We start from the raw sequence: 25,305 nt of genomic DNA, 5'->3' as shown, positions 1-25,305 counted from the left end.
AGTCACAGGCTTGCACCATGATTAAATAGCTGTGAAAGATAATTGGTATACTGCTTTATAGTCTAGGTAGCAAAGTACAATAGATTAACAAACTCGTACTTTTAAAGTTTACCATTAAGTGCCACAAAATTCCATTTTCATTGTGAGCTGTTTAAAAGTTTATGATTCATGTAATCACGTACACACTCAGCATATACATAGATTACACACAGCTCTACGTATTTAATATAGAGACAGAGGTAGCAAATGAAAGAAAACCTTGAAGATTACATTTTATCTCTTGTCATGGTGCAAAGTGACACACTGATTGTCTCTTTTCTCTTATAGGGTGGTAGGGCTGGTGACAATGTGTGCGTGGCAGGGGGGTTTGTTTGACAACTGTATGCATGTGTGTATGTGGTATTCCTATAACGCAAACCTGACCAAAAGGAAGCAGAGTTTTGTAGAGGATCAAAGACAAGCATAAAGTCAAGGAGTGATAGAAGCGGTAGCTGGGGTGTGAATGGTGAATGCATTGTGAAGTAGTGTTCTTTAAAGAGATGGGTGGGGGTACTGATGGACACGTGGATGTTGTTCATGATCCTGGGTGCATAAATGGAAAAGGCCTGATACTTGTTTTTTTTTCTTATTTACACATCCCAGTTTCCAATTCTGGCTGCAGGTGCGCCGAGTGCTAGCTGTGCCGAGAACCACCAGGGATGGTGTGCTTGTCTGCCAGATAAGGCGGGTTGTGCGGGTGCACTTAGTGCAGGCATAGCTGAAATAGAAGGAATTGCTGATAGTTTGTGAAGTGAACTATATGAAGCTAAGTGGCAAGGTATAGAGGATAACAAGTCTCCCCACCCTACAATGTGTGAGTCTGGCTCACACGCTTAACCTATGCTGGCGCTGCAGCATGTGTCCTGATGCAGACACGCTGCACTGGGATGATTTGCTGGGGCTGGACCCGAACCTGGTTCCGGCTCAAGAACAGCCGCCGGAAGACGAAACTAGCTGTTTCTCGCTCTAATAACAAGGTGTGCAGTAGGTGCAGCGGTGATGAGATCCTCTTAACCCCAAGCACAAGGGTCAATGGGCAGGAGGGGCCTTGTATAAAGTGAAACAATGCTACACTCTAGTAGTGCCCTTTGCTATTAGAGGTTAAATGTTCAAGACACAGCTATCCATCGCCTGCTGCTATTGGGTATTACATGACAACCAATTGCCAATCGAGATAATTTTGTTGACCCAAGACAGTTGAGCTGTAGAGTAATCCGGGTCAAGATCTAAACCAACTACCTCCAATTTTGGGGCAAGTTTCTGCAGCAGAAGCCTAAACTACTGATCTGTGTTGTCCTTATAGTCATCAATAAGGAGGAGAGCCTGGTAGTGTACCAGTCAGGACCCTGGCGCAATTGCTATTTCTCACTAAACACAGTTGTGCCTGGGGTTGGGCTCTTAACATGGACCTGGGCGAGCAGCCTCCTAGCACTGTGACAGACTGCTGCGTCATGGGCGTGGATCACTATGTGGTGCTGCTCACATCCAGTGCACAGTATATACTGTGCCTGTCAGTCCCACAACCTGCTGCCAGGGCCCGGCTTAGGCATCTGTTTTCTACTTCTGTGTGTGGACGGAGGATGGGCGACATGGTTGTGTTCCATCGTTAATGGGTTGTAGCCATCCTCTGTAATGCAGGCAGTGCAATATGCACTTTGCTCTCCTGGCCTCAACACCTTTACTATGGTGGGTAGGTAGACAGTCCATGCAGGCTGTGCTGTCTACATGGGGGTCATCCAAGTTGGTCACCCAATCAGTTTCAGGAGGATGCTCTGAGGAGTCCAGCCCAGCTCACTGTAAGGTGAGCATTTACAGACTGTGAGTACTATTAGATTTGACACCTCAGTTAATTTTTCCCACATCATCCTGGGGGGAGACATAGAGGAAAGCCTTCCTTTGATGATTGTTGGCATTTTAGCATGCGAAGGGTGTGCTAAAAAATTGGGGAGGATACAAACCCATTTGCTTTTCATCTTGATAATCTTCACACAAAGAGAAATATGTATAAAATGGGTTTCAAATATATCACCTTCTTGCCTGGACAGGATGGACTCTGCTAAACATATCGGTAGACTGGACTGTTTAATTGGTTCAGCGAAGAGAAAGAAAATGTGTTAATGGCCATTAGGAGGTAAGGGGGTACATTTTAACTATGATAGTCCAAGGATCAAAGTCAAACTTCAACAGTAGCGCAGTCTAACGGTAGCTTCCGCAACATCCCTCTAACAATTGCTTGAAGGAGACTAGATAAAGGAGGTTAAACCCATAGTGGTTATTCTACATTCTCAGGTCGTTTCCATACTACATCTCCCGCCTATGTCATATATGAGGACTAAAAATATATATATATATATATATTCTCACATCATCATGTCCTCATGAAACATATGCTACTGGCAACAGATTAGTAGTTAGCACAGTTTCAATGTCAACTGTCCCAGTTGGGCAAACACCCGCAGCACCAGCCAGGCACTCACATGTGCATGCACACACACATGTGCACACAGCCCACCCTCACTCATTCTCTAACAATCTCTCTCTCTCCCCATCTCTGTGACTCTCTCTGTCTCTCTAGTGCTTTTTGATAATTTCACAGAGAAACCCATGGATCTGCTTAATTGAGTGACCATCATTGGTCCTCGGTATGATGCAGCGAACGGTACTGAAATGCTTAGTCTATTCAGCGATGTGGGGGCACCTAGCAGGACTGACCCTATTCCAGGGCTTACATTAGGACCCATGATCCTCTGGTTGCATGGGGGGGTCTTTACAAAGCTCAGGACATTATCGTGGACCCAGATCAGACACAAATGGAACTTGAGAAGTACATTTGATTTTATAAATGAGTGATGGTTCAGTACTCTAGCCAGCCTCACAACTCAAACATACAAACGTAGTGCATTCACCCCGGTGCCCCAGCCTGCTGTACAAGCCCAGTAGGAACTGGGACTGGGCCTTTTTCTGCTCCCATGCACCCCAGCCCACTTCCACAGCTTTGGAGTGCCAGGCCTTGCACCATATTTCTTGTCCACAGTGCTCATAGCTAGGCCAGGAGCTGTCCTCCTGCCACCAAGATGGCTGCACCCAACTACAGCCATGCCCAGGGGAGCCTGTTCAAGTGTTCCGAATAGGAAGAGTGGTATTTTTGTGTAGAGTAAGTGGCTGCAATGAGCCTTCCTTTATTTTATTTTTATGTTTTTGTATCTTTTTTAAACTTTTATAGATGTTTTCACGAAAACTTGATTTCAGGTCAATGTTTGGTTAACTAATAACAGCAGCATGAATACAACACTATGAGAGGCTGTAACTTTACATCATGATACAGGTAGCACAATAGGTTTGCCATTTGCTATTTTAGGACATTTGATAAGGAATTAATGTAGACGATTGTTAAAGATATTTAAGTTAATTGATGTAAAAACAATTTAAAGCAATTATTTGGGTTTACTTGTAAGAAATGTGAGGAATCCTCCTGACGAAGGGAATTCACTGAAAAGCATCAAAGGTTGGGACACATATTGTACTGTGTCTGTTACTCGTTTTCTTTTTTTTTTTTTAAACTAAAGCGTTTTGGCAGTTGTAATTTTGTGTTTTTTCCGTTATAGTAGAAGAGTAAAAACATCTGATAACCAGTAATTGTTATATGAAAGCTCAAGGCTCCATGCTATGTGTCCTAAAGACTTGAGCAATATGGTAATCCTAACTGGGAAAGTGGGAACTCTCTACAAAATAAGTCATATCTGCCTTATTGGTGCGTCTGAACTGACCTTTACATTTGTTTAAAACAAGCACCTTATGCATTCAACCTATGGCACACAATAGAAATACAGAAGGAACAAATCAATAATATCAAGGCTGTCTAGTCATCGTTCCACCTCATGCCTCTTTCTTCCAACTCTTTCTTTAGTTCACTCTTGCAGGTTCTTTTTCACGCCTGCTTTCTCGCTTTGTCACTGTTTTGTTCCTGTAGTTCTCGCCCTCCTTCTTTCTCCCTTTTCTGCCTCTCTCTCTCTCATGCTTGGGTCAAAGTCTGTCCCCCCCTAAAATAAATGTCGGAGTCCACCACCACCAAATGTAGCACAAACTTCACAGCTGCAAATATTCGCATGCTTAGCTTCATAGGTCAGAACTTGCTGAGCTGCAACAGTATTTTCTGCTTGGCCAGTATTGTTACATATTTGTTGCAGTTATTGAATTTGTCAGTGTTTTTGCATTGGGGTTTCCTGCTGTGTATTTGTGTTTTTTTTATTATTTCTGCTTCAGATGTAACAATGTTTTATGGCTCGCTGTTCAGGATGAGTGATAGTTTTATAAGGCTCAATCAGCAAACGGTTGCCTTTGTTGTTTTATGACGATTATTACAACAATTCCTATCAGTACATTTATTTTCAGCCTGCTTATTTTGCAAAGGTGGCATTGTCCTTTTAGTTCTTACAAGTTTACAGTATAGTTCAAAGGAGTTTCAGTTCTGCTTTCTAGTAGGAGGTATTTTTCACTGAATGGGTTTCGCTGTATTGCTACAGTGTGGTGCAGCAGTGGCATTTTAGGTTTTGCCAACACAGCGCTTTCGCTATGCTTGCAAAATCTCTTGCATTTAATATATCTTAAAAGGGGGGTATTATTATTTCCCGTCTCCGAATAGCTGTGTACTTTTGTGTGGAACTTTTTTTTTGTTAACTTCCCCTGGCTGCACGCTTTTATGACACTTCTACTAAAGCGGTTCACACTGTTTAAGCCCCATTCACTGTCAAGATAAGATCTCTTCCCACAGAAAAGGCAGACAGCTTTTAATAGTATACCGGAATGCTTACTTTTTTTAGGTCGAGCCTAGAGCCAGTGCACATGCGCTGCTCTGCGAGACTTGTTGCAGTAGCATATGGAATAGAAGCTCCGCCCATATTTGTCATTGATTTGTGTCCTTCGTAAATGCTGGATTCTGATTGGTAAATAGGCTGTTAGTCCCTCCTTAGTACCGCCTTGTCTTTATTTGTAACCTTCCATGTCATCTGACCCTTTTACTTCAGTTGTTACATGGTACGTGTTATTTAGTCTATAAGCTCTACTTTCTTTACTGAGTTTCTCTTACTGCAGGCAGCACATGGGCGCCCTCTTTCAATAACATCATGGTCGCCCACTTTCACTTTAACACAGGCGCCCACTATTATCTCAATCCCTCACGCACCCAGTAACTGATTAATTTCGCTCTGTCACCCTCATGTCTGTCCCCCCCCCCCCCCCCAGGAACCAGACCTAAAGCCCCTCCTCCACGACACCCTCTACGTTGCCCATATACCAGCCTGTCTTGGTTAGGGTCATACTTCAGTTTTCGAATGTATCCGTTGTTAAAATCAAGGCTTCCCTTATGATATTTGTACAGTGTCAGAACCGATGCTGAATCTTCACTCTTGGCTTAATAAAACAGCACAGAAAGATGTTGCCGACTAAAGAAGCCAATCAAATAATACTGTTGCACCAGAGTAAACTCATCAGTTCAGCAAACATGCGTTGTCATTTTTTAGTCCTTTAATATGACTGGCGGATATAGTTGGTCAATAATTCAAACCTTAATAAATGAAAATTTACTATTCCAATTCTCTGAATATGCACAAGAAGTTTCCTAACAATAGTGGTTAACGTTTTACATTAACAACTGCACACATTAACAAGAGTAACTGCGTGCAAAAAAATAGCTCAATAAAATGTTTTCAACATAAAAATGTATTGAAGCACTACTTTTTAAAATTAACATTACCAATTTCTTCAGCTTCACAACGTTTCTGTTGTGTAACGTTTTTCCATGAGCCACAAAATGCACACTCAAACATTGTCACCTCGTTCACACATACTTGAGTCCTGTTCGAGCGCCAGTGCCATCTTCTATGTCTACGCGGAAGTCTATAACATCAACACAGTAACAACAAACACAGATAAGATGGCTGCTGTAAGTGTACGTGGCACTCTTCCTTTTTCTAGGCTGTTGTTTGACAGACTCACCCTCTTCCTCGGATGACTTCAACTCCGTGTTGGTCGACTCCTTCTCCTGCCACTGTACTAGCCAGCTGACCTACCCACTACACGCATCTCCACTGGTGAGCTGTAAACTGTACTAATCTACTCCTAAGGTGCATCATGATGACACCCCCACCCCCGAAACATGAACTAGATGGGTTGTCTTCACTACCACAACCCCGCCCCCCTTCCCCAGGCGAGACACTAGGGTACCGCCCCACCCAATTTGAGGCAGTCTGCAAACAATGTGCAGACAAAACAGCTGGTACAAATATGAATTTTGAGCCAGGGCTTCTGGCATTAGTGTGCTCCATCATTCAGGAGAGAATGCGGTTTCAAAGTCACTTGCTTGCAAACATTTAACTTTGTTCATATTAGAGCCTTAGGTGAATCTCTAAGCTAGCGCTTGTCTAAATACCCTCCTAGGAATTACTTTACCCTCCCAAAAGGTCCAAAAGCTTTCCACAGACTGGAGTGGGGGACGTCTGGGTTCCAAATCTTCCGCAACCTCAAAACAAGCATTTGCAATGCAATAGGTTTCGCATTTGCGAGAGTTTGAGCTATTGGCATTGAAATTGGCAATGCCTTTTATTTATGTGTTGGTTTTTAAAACATAAATAAAAGGCATTGTCATTTACAATGCCAATAGCTCAAACTCTCGCAAATGCGAGACCTATTGAATTGCAAATGCTTGTATTACTTAGTTGTGTGAAGCAGATGCTTTAGCCTTTGAACGTTTGTGTCATTTCCTATTCATGCCTCAGTACCTTTCTTTGCACTTTGTAGGTATTATTGGATTGATTATATTACTAAACAGGCAGCCACAAGAGCAGTTACCTTGCAGACAACAGGGTCATGATTTGAATGGTGCAGCAGGTGCAGTAGCACTGGGCCCTAAAGTTGTCAGAACTCCTCTAAGCACCTAAAATTGCTATATTTGAATACTAAACAGGCAGTCACAATTGCAGTTAACTTCCAGTTTGAAAGGACTTGATTTGAATGATGCAACTGGTGCTGTGACACAGAGGCAAAAAGCTCTGGGGACCCCACTAAACCCAGATTCTTGCTAAAGTTTACTACTAAACAAGAAAGTCACAAGTGCAGTTATCTAGCAGGCAATAGGGGCATGATTTCAATGGTGCAGCGGGTGCATTAGCATCAGGACCAAAAGTTCTAGGCACCCCACTAAACGCCTAATATTACTATATTTTACTACTAAACAGGCAGTCACATGTGCAGTTACCTTGCAGACAACAAGGTCTTGATGTGTATAGTGTAGCAGGTGCACTGGCAGAGGGCCCAAAAGTTGTCAGAACTCCTCCAAACACTTGATATTGCTATATTTTACTAATATACTGGCAGCCACAATTGCAGTTATCTTGCAGTTAAAAGGGGGTTGATTTGAATAGTGCAGCAGGTGCAGTGGCACCGGGCCCACAAGATTCAAGGAACCTACTAAATACAGAATATTTCTACATTTTACTACTAAACAGGCAGTCCCAAGTGCAGTTATCTATCAGGCACTAGGGCAATGATGTCAATGGTGCTGCAGGTGCAGTGATACCAGGGCCAAAAGTTGCTAGAACTCCTCTAAATACCAAATATGGCTATATTTTACTAGTAAACAGGCAGTCACAAGTGCAGTTATCTAGCAGGCACTAGGGCCATGATATCAATTGTGCAGCAGGTGCAGTGGCACCGAGCCCAAACGTTGTCAGAACTCCTCTAAAAACAAAATATCATTATTACTTCAATTAATTCTATTATTTCCCTCTTTCATTTCATTTTTCAAAATGTTGCTATTACTTACCCGCATTATTCCACTAGTAACAGCACAATATATTGCCTTTTTGTACATAAACAAGTCATAACACTTTAACAGACTTTCTGTAACTTGTACAATACAACTGTTCAGCAAGCTACAACTTACAACAAAAAACTGCTTATTATTAGTCACATAGCCCAATTCTAATGCATTTACCAATGCTTGTCATTTTTAGCAGATGTTGCTGTGAACCTGAGCCTTAGAGGTTCATGTTGGTAAATTCCAATTTAGGGTCTTATTTACAGGTTGGCTGGTCCGTTGGTCTGCCAGGGCAGCAGAGGGATGTATTGTGGTAGCATTGTGGAAGACCAACCTCCATATTTAGAGATCGCCACAAGACAGGCAGAGCCCTCTATGACTTTAGAAATTGTGCTACGTGCAAATTTCTGTTGAAGGCACTGAAAGTTTAATGTGGAAGTTTGTTTTGAAAAACATAAAATAAATGGCCCTGACATGCAGGGAGTTTTTTTCCAGTGTAAGAGAGTTATGTTTTTCCTTCCCTTTTCAGGACCACCACGATTTCCATGGCTCTTCCAAACTGGAAAATAGTAGATCCCAACATCTGCCCTAAATTGAAGGTATGGTCTGAAGTACTTTGCCCGATAACCCAATGTCAGTTGGACCTCCAGTTAAATGTTTCCACTGGCAGAGCTATTGGATGCTCCACAGCTGGAATCATGGAGATTCACCTGATTCCCGCCCACAATGCAACAACATTTGTGTACCCTGTCAACCAAAATCTAAATAAAGCACTTCAATCTTTCAGCTGTAGGCAGATCTAGGATAAACAAGTTTAACTTCTCACATTGACAACCGACTCAGGATTGAGGTTTCTGGAGGCAAAGAATAGTGGCTGATTTGCATTGGAGTGAACAATGTTCATCGCTACCCATTATCTTCCGTTCCAAAGGAGTTGATGGAGTTCTTAAGTGTTGCAGAAAGTTGCAAATCTTGACAATATAGATATCTTGTTGAGTTGTGTTATCCCTGTGTCTGCAATGTCAAACATTTTTTTCAGGTCATGGGCTGCAGTTTTTTTCTTCGGGTCACCTGGACCTTAGATAGAGATACTCTTTCTTGCAATTGGTTGACCAAGCCCTCACAAAGCATCCTTGGCTTGCAAGGGGCTTGCCAATTGTAACTGAATCAACAGTCTATGCTAACTCTTGGAGTTGGTTAGGATTATGATTTCGAGTACAGTATGGCACAGTTAATCACACACTGGTCAATGTCCTTTTCATGGTAATTCTAATTCTTAAAATTACCAAAATATATAAAATGGCAGTGGGTTGATTTCTTGCCCCAGAATAATCAAGGCTTAGAAGATTGAAGTGAGAGGATGCTATTCATTCATGAGGTAAAGATTTCTTCCAGGGAGATGCTCTCAATCATCACAAAGCCTTAGCATTTCTCAGATTGTTTTCGGTTGCCATACAGCCAAAATCTGTGAAAACTGTGATTGTCCATCAACCAGTCAATGGAAATTTAAACTGTCACATGACATGTCAGTAGGTCTGGCACAACAGTGTCAGTTTGTCTTTGGGTGAAGACAGATTGGTTCACTTACATTTCTGACACTGAGTGCTGGGAAGAAGGTCAATTCCCTCCCCAAAATGAAAAAACCCACAGAATATTTGGCAGTTTTTACTGGATGTTTGGGTACATGTTGTTGTAAGAAGTTTCTGATGGCGCTTGAACCTCCCCTTCCTCTTGATGTTTTTGGGGAAATCTAGAAGATGCACTGGTGTTTGCAAACTGGAATGCCAATTTTTGGGTAATTATGTACTTTCTTTTCACATTTCAGTATATCCAAACCGGCCATTCATAGTCATATGTCTTGTAGTTGAGACTACTGGAAATGATTTGTGGAAATTGGTATAGTCTCTGTTGGATGTGGCTCTCTCTGGAGGGCCACCCCCAAACCTTTTGCCTTCACCCCTCCTATTTTTTAGCTGAATTCATTTTTGTTGGCCTTAGGAATCTATGCAGTTCACCTCTGTTAACCAGTGCTATTGTGCTTTTGCTCCATCCCTAAAACATGGTAAAACATGGTAATATTGGCTTACAGCTGATTACCATATTTGATTTACTTATAAGTCCCTGGTAAAGTGGTAAACCATATACCCAAGGCATGTAAATGTAATACTCCTAGTGGGTCTGCAGTACTTATTGTGACTTCCACTTAAGTAGTAAAACATGCTTCAGGCTTGCAATTTCAGCATGACTGCAGTTTTATTCTGCTACTTTGACTTGGCAAAATAACCCTTTGCTAATCTGAAAACTCCCTTTAATACATATATGTCACCCCTAAGATAGGCCCAAAACTGCTCATAGTAGTTAAAAAAGTTTTACAAGTTTTCCATGGCTTGGTAGTGAACAACTCACAAATTTGTTCTTCACTACTGAGAGACCTTCCATTCCTATAGGACAGCAATGGGTTTGCTTATTACAATTAATGTGCTAACTTTGGATTGGGAGCAGGTAAGAAAACAAGTTTGGTGACTGGTGAATTGTAATTTAAAATCTTCTTTAATTATAAAGTCGGATTTTCAGTTACAATGCTGAAAATGCCAGTTTCAGAAAGTTGGCATTTACTTTTCCTAACCTTTTGGTTCCTGCTGCTTGTTCCTTGGTCATATGACTAGGTGTAGTTGGCAGTTGGTCTTTCTGCATTCTTCAAACAGCATCACAATAGAGGGTTTTGGCAGGACGGGCCACATCTTGATAAGGGTGTGGAGCTGACACCTATCACACTTACACTTTAAAGGCAGTGGCTCAGCTCCCACACAATGAACTTTACACAGGCCTATAGTGCCATCAGACAGACTGGAACCAGGGAAGAAAGGCAGGAAATTCCAGACGGCTCTGTAAAAGTAAACTCCAGGAACTTCTCCCACCTAAACGTGGGTACCTGGTATGAATATTGGCCCCTCAGGCCCACTCTTCAGATCCCTTCTGGACCTTTGGAATACTCAGAAGATGGACTACTCTATTGTCATGTTGCTCTTCTGCCCTGTTGCCTGAATAAGAAGGACTGGACCTGCACCTTGAACCCAGGACCACCAGAGTGACTCAAAGGGCTAGCTTGCTTGCCTCCTGATCACACCTGGTGCTGGGTACATCACAGGCTGAGGAGGAGACAATGGGGGTGCAGGAGGAGGACCTGGTCATGGGTACTGATCTGCAGCACTTGGAGGAGAACAAATCATCCCCAGGTTTGAAGCCTATTGTCGGGGCAGTGTGTATTCCAGTGGTTTGTTTTCAGAGGAGCTGGAGGACAGAAAGGCTGAGAGGAACATTAAACTGCAGTTGGTCAAATTGAAGGTGGAAGCAGCCAAGGAGGAAACTGCAGTGAAAAGGGCCCTTAAGGAAAATAAGTTGCCCTAGAAGGAGAGGAGGACTAGGGCCGAGAGAGCCTTCGCCAGAGTCTGAAAGGGCCTTGGCTGAAAATAATCTACTGCTGGAGCATGAGATGAGCATGAAGGAGGTGAAGCTCAAAATCAGGTATGTCTCAGACCCATCAACAATGGTGGCAGAAATACCCCAGTGTACACTGGAGAAAAGAGGGTTCATATCCCCAAGGATCTAATGCCTAGATTTGCTGTAGGGGATGACATAGATTAATAGTTTGAGGCCTATGAGGTTGCTCAGAAGATGCACAAGGTCCCTTGAAGAGGATTGGGGGGTAGTATTTGGAAGCACATTCCCAGTGAAGCAAGGGATGCCCTGTTAGCCGTTGGGAAAGGGGACAGGATGCGGTATCCCCTCATGAAAGACACTCTCAGCAGGAAATATTGGCTACCCCTAGAGAAGTATAGTCAGACGTTTATTGGCAGCCAGAAGATGCCCCAACAGTCCTTGGCAGATTTTGTGGCGCTTGTTTGCAAGGCAGTGGATGGTTGGATGAAGGGCAGTGATTTCAGTGATTATAACGGGTTGTGCAATTTTACTGTCAAGGAGCACATATGCAGCAGTTGTTTTATAGAGTTGCACCAAAGCCTAGCTGATAGTAAGCTCTCTGACCTCAGAGTGCTTGAAAAGGAGGCAGACCAATGGCTCAGTACCAGGGTCCATAGGAAGGTACTTGTGAGTGACCCCAAAAGGGGTGGTTCAGGTTTCCCTCAGCAGGGGGGGTCAACGAAGACACAGGAAAATCCCAAATAACATGGGGGAAAGTATCCCCAACCCCCTTCTGAGAAACAGGGGAGAAGTTCTGGTGGGTGGTGACCCAGGGCACCCCATTTTCAACCGCGCTGCTTTGAGTGTTCCTAGCTAGGACAGAAGCAGGGGGATTCTGTCTGTCCAAAGAAACTACCCACTGGTGGGACCTCTACACGGGTGGCCAATGTGGCCTTAGAGGTAAGTAGCCCTCAGGGACAGGAGGTAGACCATGCCATAATCACCCTTATTTGGGAGGTGCACTTAGAGGGTATATGAGGGTGGCATAAATACCACTTAATCGCATCCAGATTGTCCAAAATGCTGCTGCATGCCTCTTGCTCCATCCTCTAGGGTACAGATCTTGGCCAGTCTCAGGCTATCACCCCTGGTCTAGTGGAAGGAGAGTGGAATACAGGTGCCTAAAACCCAGCTCCCTCCCCCCCACTAAAAAAACTCAGAATTCAGAGAACACTAAATGCCCTGGTGACTGGCTCTTGACACTGACAGCTGTTAGTGGGCACTGTTGGTTGGTATGATAATGGTCAGAGGTTTCATTGGGTTGGGGACAGATCACTTTGCTAGCCATGGTGGTATGTCTGCCTACTGGGATGAATTTGTGAGGAAGTTAAGGTTAGGTGCTTCATGGATGGGGTCCACAGTTGAGGAGAAGGGTTCCTCATGGATCAGCTCAGTGGCTCAGGAGAGTGTAGACAGGGGCATCCAACTGAATTTAGAGGGGCATACAACTAGCAAGGGCCTCTGCAGTATAAGGCCATTGACCATGTTCTACTGATTAGTATCCCCTTGCATTTGGAGGGAGGAAGGTCCTGTTCAGCTTGGCCATCTCCGCAGAGTTACCCACAAATTATTTGTCTTCAACCCTCCTATTATTTTGCTGAAATTATTTTTGTTGGCTAACCAGTGCTAAAGTGCATGTGCTCACTCCCTAAACATGGTAAAATTGGCTTACACCTGCTTAGCATATTTAATTTACTTATACATCCCTAGTAAAGTGGCATACTATATACACAGGGCCTGTAAATAAAATGCTACTAGTGGGCCTGCAACACGTATTATGCCATCCTCTTAGGAAGCCCTGTAAAACATGTCTCAGGCTTGCCATTGCAGCCTATCTGCAGTTTTAATTTGATAATTTGACTTAGCAAATGAATAACTTATTTGCCAAGCCTAAAAATCCCTTTTTAATGCATACAAGTCGCCCATAAGGTAGGCCTGAAACAGCCCATAATGCAGGGTGCATTGTAATTAAAACATTTTACAAGTCATGGTAGTGAAAAACTCACAAATTTGTTTTTCACTACTGTGACACCTACCTCTCCTCTAGGATAACATTGAGTTGCCTTTTTACATTTAATAAGTGCTAACTTTTGATTTGGAGCAGGTAAGAAAGTCAAGTTTGAGGTCTGGGGAATTATACCTTAAAATCCTATTTAATGGTAAAGTCAGATTTTAAGTCACAGTTCTCCCACTTCAAAATGGGCACCAATATTGGACCCTCAGACCCTCTTTTCAGATCACTTCTGGATCTGTGGAAGACTTAGACGAAGGACTGTTCTGCTGCTTTGCTGCTCTGCTTTCTGCTGCAAGAAGGAGTCCTCTGCTGCTCTAAGGCTTTGCGGCCCTACTGCCTGAGGGAGAAGGACCAAAACTGCAGCTTGAAAACTGAACACTAGAATGACTCCATGGGCTAGTTGGCTGGCTTCCTGATCAGAGTCCAAGGGACAGAAACGATTCAAGCCATATTGAAAATTGCACCTGGACTCTGCCTACTGTGAGTCCTTACTCCCCATATGGTGCCTTTCCAGTCCTGGATGCTTGAAAGTGGGACTAGAGGTGCTCTGCCAACCCACCTGTGGGCCCCATCAGAACCGACAAGACACAACGCAACCCAACACAGGACCTCGCATTGCGGCCTTACAGCTCCTCATTGTAACCGATGTATCGTGTCACAACTTGACACGGAGCTTGTCTCATAGCTCTCTTACCTTCTCATCGGAACTGATGCAGATCAACGCAATCCGATGCAGGACTGTGCATCACGTCTAGGAACCTCCGCTGCATTGCACAATGCCCCATATCAAGGACAGAAGGGGCAGTTCTCAAAGGGCCTAACCTACACCATGTATCTGGACACACTCCATTGCAGCCGGCGTGAACTTATGACTTTGTCCTGGCCCAGTGCAACCAGATAACCTTAGTTGGCGTTTTGTGCTTTTAAGCACTATTTTTACCTAAACCTGTAAAATTGTATATCTCCAGTTCTACTAATCGGTTTTGGTGTCAAATAATTTATTAAAATGTACACTATATTTCTAAAGTGGTGTGGGATTTTTCTTGTGTTGTGTTTTCACTTTATTGTTTTTTGTGTGCTGCATACATACTTTACACATTGCCGCTAAGTTAAACATGACTGCTTCTTTGCCAATCTACCAGAGGGTTAAGCACCTGTTAATTTAGTGACTTTAGTGCTTCCCATTGACTGGGATTGAGGTTGTTTACTGAGTAGGGCTCATACCTTCATCAGCCAACAAACGAATTTCTCACAGCCTCCAAAGGAAACTTCAGAGACTGACCCCCAGGAACAACTAATCATGATCAAACAACTATTTAGATGGTGAGTCCCTACAGTCTTGCAGCTCCTATTGGGATGCTGGGCAAAGTTTCACTTTTGGCATTGTCTGTCTCTGCCTACCCTCACTGCTGCCTCCCATTCACATAGGAAGCATGTGATGGTGAAGTTGCCCACCCAAACTTGCATGTCCAGTGTGTGCCTGGGCAACGCTCTGCTACACTTCTGCACTTCTACTTCCTGAACCATAAGTGGGAAGGCAGTGGGCCAGAATGTTAATCTCCCTCTCCTCCTCCATGACTGATAGAGCATGGTTTGATGGGCCGCCATCATTATAAACACATTGCGTTTTGTTCTACAGCATTGTATAGCTTGGGCTCTCATACATCCAGTGCCTGTGGAGGGGTCTGGTGGTAACCCATGCCTAATAGTAGACCTGATGACATGGACTCTGGATCTTCTTTACTGCAGAGGTCAAAGTGGATAAGAACTACTGGGATCAGTTTCCCTGTGCCTTTTTCGTTCATACATATCCATTCCTATACAGCATGAATAAAATATTCCCCTATGATAGACTCTGACAAATGCACCTCATGAATTTATTCTAAAGCCAGGGTACCAACACAGATGATCGTGCCATCACTTACACTCTGCATCCTCTGCAGACATTATCACAGAAGGGATAGAACTGCAAGGAGTTCTTATCCTAGGGCCTCAGCCCTTTTGAGCTCACTTTGTGCTGGGCAATTCCGTTGGTTAGCAAGCCCTTTTGTTCAACATAAGTGTAGATATTTGACCAGTAGCATTTTTATGTTTGCAATTTACTCATGAAATGACATCTCTGCCATCTCCCAAAAAACTATGGATAATATTTGATTTTATCCAAGAATGTGGTCTCTCCAATTAAAAAACTGTGACTGCTTGTTTCACAAGCAAACTCAATGTAAGCTGTCAGAAGGCCCCATGTGACACCTTAATCCTTAGTCTAAAAAATGGCTAACATTGCTTTGCGTTCTGGAGCATGTTTTGCTCATTGTGTTATATCAAGTTGTTGGTGGATAATTAGTAAGGCTCATAGCTTTTTCTATTCACACTATCCCTACTGAACCTGCCCGATGGTCATCACCTTCCCGGTTTCTACGCCTGTGTGTCCCCCTCACAGTTCCCAAACATGTTTTTCCGCTTAGACTACTGCTTCAGTGGGACAGGACAGAGGCAGGGACAGAAAGAGACTGCCCTGTGGGATAAAACTAATTTATCGTTTGGTTCACCTGTTGCCAAATTAAATATCGGACACAGAGTCCCAGTTTGCGCCACAGAGCAGGAAACTTGGCAAAGGCTGGGGCAGTTCTTTGATTACAGAAAAAAATTAGCTGTCCCCAGGCAGGTGCAAACTCTGACACTTCGCACCTGTGATTGGCCTAACGCATTAGGGATGGATGGAGCTGTAGTTTAAGCCTGTAGCTCCTTCTTTCACTGGAAGCAGAACTGACCTCATTTTTAAACAGCAGCAGGGACGACCCTTTAGCCAGGTGTAATGAGTGACTGCACCTGCCTGTGTAGGAATGTTCAGATTGTTGCTGGGATCCCTGTCCCTCTCGCAAGTGCACCTGTGGGGTCCACTGTTTGTCCACTGTTTCACATGCGGTGCAATAATTGTCCACCACATGTGAAGGGGTGCACAATCAGTTGTTTGCCACTGTGCCTTATTTGCCCTGTGCCTGCATCTGTAATGCAGTGTGAGTGCAAATGCATTCCTTCATTTGCATGGGGCTACATCTCAGTGCAAATGAGGAAAGCCCTGTTACAGATGGGGTGCACAACTGTCTGTGGCTCCTTCTCTAGTATCTTAGAGACCGGGTGGCATATTTACAAGGGGATATCGCCACCAGAACATCACTTTTAGCAACATTCGGATGGCGATATGCCCTTCTCCATATGTACATAGCGGTGTTAAGCGACTTTTTCTGGCTAAACGCCGCCTTGTAAATAAGACTCCTTTACACGTATCACTTAGCGTGAAAGGGGAGTGCAACGCGTATTGCTGTGGACTTTCCACCACAACACCTATTACATTTCGACGCTGCCCCAGATTTACAACGAGGTGTAAATCTGAGGCAGCACCAAAAATTAACTCCATGCAAGAGCAGGTGTTAGAATGGCGAAACAAGGAGAAATATTTTTATTTCTCCTCGTTTTTGCCTTTCCTATGTGTGCTAAAACAAAATGCCATTATTGATTGTTTATGTGCAGGAAGGTGTCCCCTCCTGCACATAAACAATCATTAAATAATGGGGATTCGCTACTTCTATATGTGCTGCATTTTGCAGCACACATACAAGTAACAAATCACCATTAATGATTGTTACCTTCCTACACATAGTCATTCCCTGCAACGCAGATGCTAGGCAGCTAAATTTAGCGCCAACACTAGGGAAAACACAGGGGTGCACAGCATTCTTGTGAATACGGCGCATCCCTGCATTTTGAAAATGTCGGAGAGTGGCATTGCCAAATTTGGCACAGCTCCGCGCGCTAACATTTTCTCATATATATGCACCTCAGTGTGCAAAAAGTGGGCAAAACTCCAGTTGCGCATCAGCTTGTTATACAGACCCTGTATATAAAATATTGTAGTGGCTTTCATTGGAATCTCCTCACCATTCGTCAACTATCACGTGTAACTGGTCATTGGCAACATTCACAGTCTAAGTCCAGAACTAACCAATAGTTCTATGACATTCTTGGAACCAAGGCTGACACTTAATTGGGTTATATCTCTGCAGACTGGGGCTGCCTGGCCCCACAACTTGGCCACCATGAAATCTTGCAAGGTAACAGCTCTTGATGATCTCTCAAGACATCATGGCAGCCATCTAGGGATAAGGCCACACTGACCTGCGAAATGAGAATCCAGTATGACGGGTTCCCTATCGAGTTCTGGTACAAACATTAAAAAATGAAACAAGCCGATCTATATTGCCATTGCCACTTCCATATAGCGCCTGACTGAGAAAGAGGTGTACATTTGATGACAGTGCCCATCCAACAGGATGGGGGATGCTCTCTTATCCTGGAGAAAGACCGTTTTTACCAAATCCCCACTGTAATAGGTAAATATCCTCAAAATGCTTTGTGTAATAATGACTTTTCTCTCAAGCAATGACTGAAGGGGGTTGATTCAAAGCAAACAAGAGGCAGAATGGGGCAGAGCCTTTGTGCAACAAGAGGTCTTGACTGCACTAGATCTAAAATAGCATTGCATACCCCACACATTCAGATCCACAAAGGACAATATGCAAACTGTTACCATTATTGATGGAGGGAGTGTCATCATGACCTACTCTAGTCTTTGCCAGGGGCGTAGCGTAGTGACCGAGGTTTGAAGGGTGCGAATCTCAAAGGTTCCAACTAAAAAAGGAGTGGACTGCAGGGTGGAGTGGTCAGATGACCATACATATTTAAGTTTCGTTTCCCAAAAAATTAGCAAGTTAAAAGCTCTTAGTGAAATAAAACCAACAGACATAGCAGACCCGACGCAGGACCCCCAGGGCCATTTAACCAGCCAAGAAGGCATGTGGAGGGGTATCATACCCCAAACCCCCTCCCCCCAAAACTGTGTCCCCGCCCATCCCACCAAGGCCTGGTAGTTTTCCTTGGGAATTCATGACGACAGTCACATACAGCACAGCGGCCTGAAGACCATGCCCTGGGATCAATTATTTTAAAAGCATTTTGACTGCACGCGCTCTGCTTTGTCTCTGCTACGAGAGGCCTTAATGGTAGAATTGTCAACTCGGTACGTGTAGGCAGGGCTCCATGTTTCCAGTCATTGCCTTTTACAAATCATTTTATCATGTGACTGACGGCCCCATGGGCTAACCCTGAGTTTGAAAAATAGAGGTGGGCGCACCAGCAAAATAATATACAAGTTAAGCTAGACCGGAGCCACGGGTCTCGATTGGCTCTAAGAGTTCTTGCACGAATCAAGCAATGAAAATGTTTGACATGTATATTGTGCAACAAACATAAAGTAAAAGTATGATACAGTCCCTTCAAAATTCAAAAAAGTTTATTTCTTTAGCATGTGGAAGTGTTTCACCTTAGCACATCAGATTATATCACTACATAGGCAGATTATTAAAAGTGACAGTTTTTAATCATGAGCTGAGAAACATTCATACCACTGCCTTGATGGCAATGCATGTAGTGAACTAAGAGGAATGTCAATAGCCTATGTAAACCCTTAAACATGGCCTAGATTCTGAATATAGATGGAGCAACATTATAGGCCTCTAAAGGAAACATTAGTTGCTTGTACAGCGCACATCCCGCACTCAAAGTTTTAAAAGTGCAATCATATGTGATATTAAACAAAAAGGATGCTCGGTGACATAAAATGTTTGCCTCAGATCACACATTATGGATAAACAGAGAAGTCTGTATGAATCCCAGGTTATCTGGTTTCACATTTCGAAATTCAGCCACCAGATGTATATCACCATCTCTATCTCTCCTGTTTTACATACATCAAAGGTCACTGTTTTGGCTTTTATTTTTTGCCCCGGACGAGAAACCGACACATATACATCAGACCCAACTCAGGGCCCTTAGGGCCCCATGCATCAAACGAAAAACCGGTTGCAAACGGGCAAATTTGCAGAATCTGCCCCTTTGCAACCAATATTTTTGCATTTGAGATGCATCATCCCAAATGCAAGAATTGCAATTTAAGTAATCGCTAAAATAATAAATTACTAAATGCAATGCATGATGCAATCTCAAATAGCGATTTCGCTATTGGGGGTCGCAAATTACCATCAATTTGAACTTGATGGTAATTTGCAAAAAACTTTGAAAAATGCACTAGAGTGCATTTGTCAAAGCTCCATGTTACACACACACATGTCCTTGGGGCATGTGTGCGCGCAACATCTGCACACATGCATATTTCAGGGGTGCAACAGGGTGTCCTTTTGGTACCCTTGCACCCTTGAAATTGCATGCGCAATTTGCGAGTACCTATTGGGTACTCGCAAATTGTGCATGCAATTCACATTCATTCCTATGGGCCTGTAGGCCCATTGGAATGAATGGGAAGCCATTCCTTAATTGGTACTCACAATTTGTGAGCCGTAATTAAGGAATGTGTAGGAATCGCTATTTTTTTAGCGATTCCGACATGCATAGGCTTTTGCGATTCCATAATTGCAATTTCTTAATAATCGCAATTAAGGAATCGCAAACGCCTACCTTGATGCATGTGCCCCTTCGACCTAACTACCAAGAAAAGAATGTATTTATTTGAGGGAGTCACAGCCGAAACACCCTCCCTGAAGCTATGGCCCATGCCTTTACCTTTCGTTGTGATCTCTCCCCTTACTTAACAATGGTAATACACACCATGTGCTAGTCTGCACATCTGCACACATGCTATAGATAACATTTCATACTGACATATTTATATTTAAGAAAGTGACACAGTTATGACTTAAGGAAAATATTCCTGCTTCAATGCAACAAACTGTAGCATATTAATATTGACCCAGCTTCCAAAAAGAATATTAGTATATGACAAATAGTTAAAGTATACATTCTTCCTAAAGAGAATATGTTAAATTGTGGGACTTTGTATGTGCACATCTTTTGAAATTCCGGGAAAACAATAACATTTTTATTAAGTTTGTGAAAAACAAGAAAGAAATTTGGTGGGCGAAAACATCTGCACATTGATATTTTGAGCATTTGTATTCTTTTTATATATAAGATAGCTTTAGTAATTTGTTAGCTTATTTAGCTGGGGAATATTTTTTGCTCAAAGTTTTAAAAGGTTTTTTCAAATAATGCATTCTGGGAGCAACAACAAACCAGCAACTGTGCATGAGTTAATTGGTTACTTGTCAGCTGTTGATCGCTGTATTCGCACATTACAGAGGCGAAGATTGAATCTATGTGGTGTTAAACTGCACAGTTAATGGAAAGAGGAACAAGCTATTCTTTCTAACAGGAAACACAAACCGCAAATGTATTTCATACAGGATAGAAAGAAGAAAACTTTTTCTAAGGAATATTTTTGTTTCATCATTGATCCACATTCATGTTTAATTGATAACTGTTGTATCCTAGCAACATGTGCATTGTATCCTAGTGATGCTGAACATTCCAATGCTATGGAAAGTAAGCAGAACTGGAAATGCTGTTGCCTGAATAGGAGTCTTCAGGGGTTGTTCTCCTGTACTTAATAAATCTTCTTCAACTTAAATCCTGCGTGTACCTCTACTTAAAAATAACTACTTTTCTCAAAGTAACAGTTGTTATCATGACAAAGTCCAATACTTTATATCTCTTTTGAGATAAGGTGTGTTGATTTTTAAAGGACCTAACAGGGAAAGTCTATGTACAATAGGGCATATTAACTAAGAGATATTATAAAGATATTTCTCCTCCTTGCGCCAGCCTCGGGTTGGCACACCATTTTGGCACAGACCCATGTTAACTGACTTTAGTAAATATGGGTTTGTGTCAAAATACATGGGTGCACAGGAACGCCCATGCACCACCCATGGTACTCCTTCCAGACACAAGGTAATACAAGACGGAGCTAACGCACTGCATTGCTTTATACATTTTTTACAAAGTCAAGCAAATCCTGCTCTGCGTGGCTTTGTAAATACCAAAATAGAATTTGCATCATGCTGGGCCAAAAATGTGACGCAACCCTGATCCAAAATTTTTGTAAATCTAGGCCTAAATTTGTTGGGGACAGATTTATCTAAACTTTGCGCTATCACAAAGTCAGGCAAATTGACGCAATGTGGCACAAAGACATGATAGGATATTTACTTTCTAGTGCAACAACCATGTTTTTATATGCAAACTCAATCAGCTAAAATGATTAAATCGGGCTTTCCATCAAAAAATAACTCCACCTTAAGCCAGGTGAAAAATTGGAAACATCTTTTTATTTCATCTAAATTTTCACACATTGCAAACATGGTACACTGTACAGCACACATCCAATGTGTGAAATGTTTTAACGTTTCTCTAGGTTTAGGATTTTGTACAGGAAAATATGTTTGCAATAGAAAACCTATGGTAGACATCAAGCAAACACCTAAGCTCTATGGTGTAAACGTCTGTGTGGTGCTAGGCTGCCTATTTGAAAGGCAGAGCAGTAGCAGGCTATATCTAGTAAACATGGTTCTGTGCTGCAGTCTCCCACTTTCCGCCACACTGAGACAACTTTGGTGTCTGCGCTGTATTGCGCTATATTTTGGTAAATCTGCCCTCATCATTTGTTCCGCGGAGTTGTTTCTCAATGAAAAGAGAAGCACCAATATGCCATATAGTGTGAACACAGGGCGCACTTGAAACAGAAAAGACATTTTGGAACATAATATGGATTTGCAGTATAAAAGGGGCCCACTGTGCAATTTTGTATTTGTTCAAATTTGTGTATGTTGTATATAAGCTATCTTTTCCGCGAGAGGTAGAAAGGACGGTATTAATATAATGTTCACCCAAAATGGAAACATTTTTTTTCATTCGATCTGTCGATTTGGATCCCAGATCGCTGTTGACATTCTATGAATTTGTGACACTATTTCCTCAAAAGCAAGAGGATCCTACGCCCCTGTGCCTTGACAGAGAACCCCTCCACGGCCTACCTGACAGAGGACCAATTTATGGTTGTTCTAGAAGGAAACAGCTGTAGACATTGGAACTCTTCATCTCCAGCATGGCATACCTCAACATACCAACCCACAACAACTCCAGGGCACCTTAATTTCATACCATAATTTTCTGAATGAATAAACAAATGTATGCAGCAAATTGGAGCTTTTTCACTCATGCGTTCCTCCTCTGCACCCCTATCACATTAATCCCATTGGTAAATATGAGGATCAGCAGCTTTTGAATATTCCAAATAAGTTACCACCAGCGCTTAAGGTGTGCCAGTGGATGCACCTCTTTTTCAGTAGCGGCTGCTACATTGCATCAGAGGTGGGGTGGGCATGGAGGGGAGGGTTAAAAAAGAAAAACTGAAAAAAAATTAATAGATATACTTACCTTGCCGGCGGCCGCCTCTCCTCCATTCTTCTTCCACGACAGCAGGAACATGAAGCACCCAGGCTTCCAGAGTCCTCTAGTCAATCACAAAGCTGCTGATAGCAGCGTTGTGATTGGTCTGAGCACTGTGGATCGGCCCTCAAATTGGGACTGGGGGCCTGGGGATGTTCCTCACCAGGCTGTGCATTGCAGCCTGGTGAGGAACATGCACAGTGAACATGACTGTTTGCCTGGCCCGAGACAGCCAGCCAAGCAGTTATGTGCACTTAAGGAGTGCCTACCACTCCTCCCCTGCTCTTTGGGTAATGCAACCCCTCCCCTACCGGCACCTGGAGATCCGCTAGGGAAAAATAAAATGATAATAACCAGGCGTTATTATCATTTTATTTTTCTTGTGGGGCTACACTCCTCCGCCTTAGCGGAGGTGCCGCCACTGCTATTTTTCATCATCAGACGTTGGCTCAGATTAAGAGTAAGATAGGCAAAAGAGTAACAAAAAAACAGAAAGAGAAATATAGAAAACAGAGACAAAGAGAGAAAGCAGAAATCATTAAAAAAAAATAACAGCACAGGTGAGATAAAGAGACAGAAAGTGGAGAGTGGTGGTAGTAAGAGACATGACATGGAATCATCACTGGCAGCTTTGGCATTCAGCAGCCCCAGCAGTTGAAGGCTCCTGAGAAAAGCCTTGGGTCTCTACAGTTATTTCTTTACAAATTAAGCAGTGGACCACTTCCTGGGAAGAACTCACTGCAGCTAGCAACCATGGACACAGTCAAAGAGAGGTGTGGTGCAATTACCACCATCACTCATAGACACCTGATGTTAATTGTAGTACTGTGCCACTGACAGCTTCATCGACTGAGAATAACACATACACACACTTCTACTACTTATATCACCATGATTATAACATAGTTCCCCCAAAAGGCCCAGACTGAAAATCAGCCAACCCACCACAACAAATGACTTCACAGTCTCCAGCACAAGGCCTCCAGATTCAATAAAGCAAAATGACAGTCAACCACCCACACCTTTAGTTACTTAACTGAATAGGACAGGATGTTTTCTTCAGTGTTGTGAATTGTAATCCATGTGAACGAGACAAGGGGTCTCTATGCCACTAAACGTGCCAATCCTAGAGACATGAACACACATATGCACGCACACACACACAAAGGTTGAGGTAGAGGCAGTCACTTGTGGGGCATTTCTGACAAGAAACTGACTTTATTAACCCTACCAAACTTTTAGACAAATTCCCAAAATAGGCCTCTAATTGAGGCGTATCTGTCTTTTACTAAGAAGTCTGGTGGCTCATGTAGGGGTGCCTCTTTTGTCATGCCTTGCCTCGTTGGTTTTCTTAAAGGGAAGCCCACAACTTCACAGCCACTACAGTAGCTTTAATTTCTAGGTACATTTCTCACTCCAAACCTCCTTTTTCTGTGTTATCTTTTTCTTCCCCCAACTGTTCTCTGACCTGTCTCTCTCTTCCTCCACTTCCCTGATGTCTCTCGCTCTATTGCTCTCTTTTTTTGCAGCGTCTTCCTTTCTTATTTTTCCATTTCATTGCTTCCTTTAATCTCCCTGTTACAGGCTACTCATCTCTTTCATGTTTCATGGGCCCCATTGGTCGTCTCCCAATGAAAACAAAAATCTGTTCTTGAGGAGTCCACCACCATACCGTGCAGTACATGAGCAACAATCAATGACACACAACACTTACCTCAGAACTGTTCTTGATTGGGTGCTCTAAAAGCTAGGTGACAGACCACTGCCTTTATACCTTCCTTATCATAAAACCACAGCTTCCTGAAGATTAATTCCTTTCAATGATTAATGCAATCTTCTGTAGTCCAAGGACAGTAGAGGGAAACTCTGAACCTTCAGATCAATAACTTATGGCAACTTTTCAAGTTCCAAGATCGATATCTTCCAGTTAGTTGTTCCAGGAAGTACCCAGCAAGTATATGTGCAACCTATAGGTTCAAGGAGCAGATCAGTCTACTAAAGCCTTATATTGTAATCCTCATTTTGATACTCTTCGCACTGCTACTCCTTTGATTGGAAATTCATACAAGTGCAACACAGAAGTTGAGGAACAACAACACTGAAAAAAGCAATAGCAGAATTTAGAGAATTTGCCATCTGTGGGTCACTTTCTGAGTAACCCGGTGAAGTGCATATTACTCCTGTTCCGGTTATTCGGGTGGGCAGAGTTAAGGGTGGGACCCTCGGGGTCTCTTTGAAATGAAGAAAAACGAGGGGACCTCAATTGTTCTGGTTATTCCTTATTAAATACTTGGAATTTCACAAGAAGACTGTGTCAGATTTCAGTTGCTGAAGTCTGTGGGTGAATAATGCCAGGCCTGAGGTTTTTCCATGGCCCTCCTAATTCCGATGGGCACTGTCACTCCTGTAAGCGACCATGTCAAAATGATGAAGGCACACATAATCTGGGCCTATATGTCAAAGGTGGGTAGTGATATAGGAAGACTGGATGGGCCCAGCGGTCTACAGTGGTCTACAACTCCCATCAATGTCTTTGTTTAGATTGAGGGATGTCGTGGAGCCTGATTTAGAGCTTGGCTGTGTAATTTTAATCTGCTGT

General features: G+C 42.9%; 1 protein-coding gene across 1 annotated transcript in view; it reads right to left on the bottom strand.

Annotated features, from left to right (window-relative positions):
* Window positions 1-24,507, bottom strand: part of LOC146811727 (perforin-1-like) — a 70,358-nt gene extending 45,851 nt beyond the window's left edge. Inside the window, exon 1 of the mRNA XM_085618726.1 lies at window positions 24,421-24,507. The gene's annotated coding sequence lies outside the window, so the exon portion shown is untranslated. The remainder of the gene's footprint in view (window positions 1-24,420) is intronic.
* Window positions 24,508-25,305: the final 798 nt, after the last annotated feature.

The sequence above is a fragment of the Triturus cristatus genome, chromosome 7 (assembly GCF_964204655.1).
Source record: "Triturus cristatus chromosome 7, aTriCri1.1, whole genome shotgun sequence".
In the NCBI taxonomy this organism is placed as follows: domain Eukaryota; kingdom Metazoa; phylum Chordata; class Amphibia; order Caudata; family Salamandridae; genus Triturus; species Triturus cristatus.
This window is presented reverse-complemented; position numbering and strand designations above follow the sequence as displayed.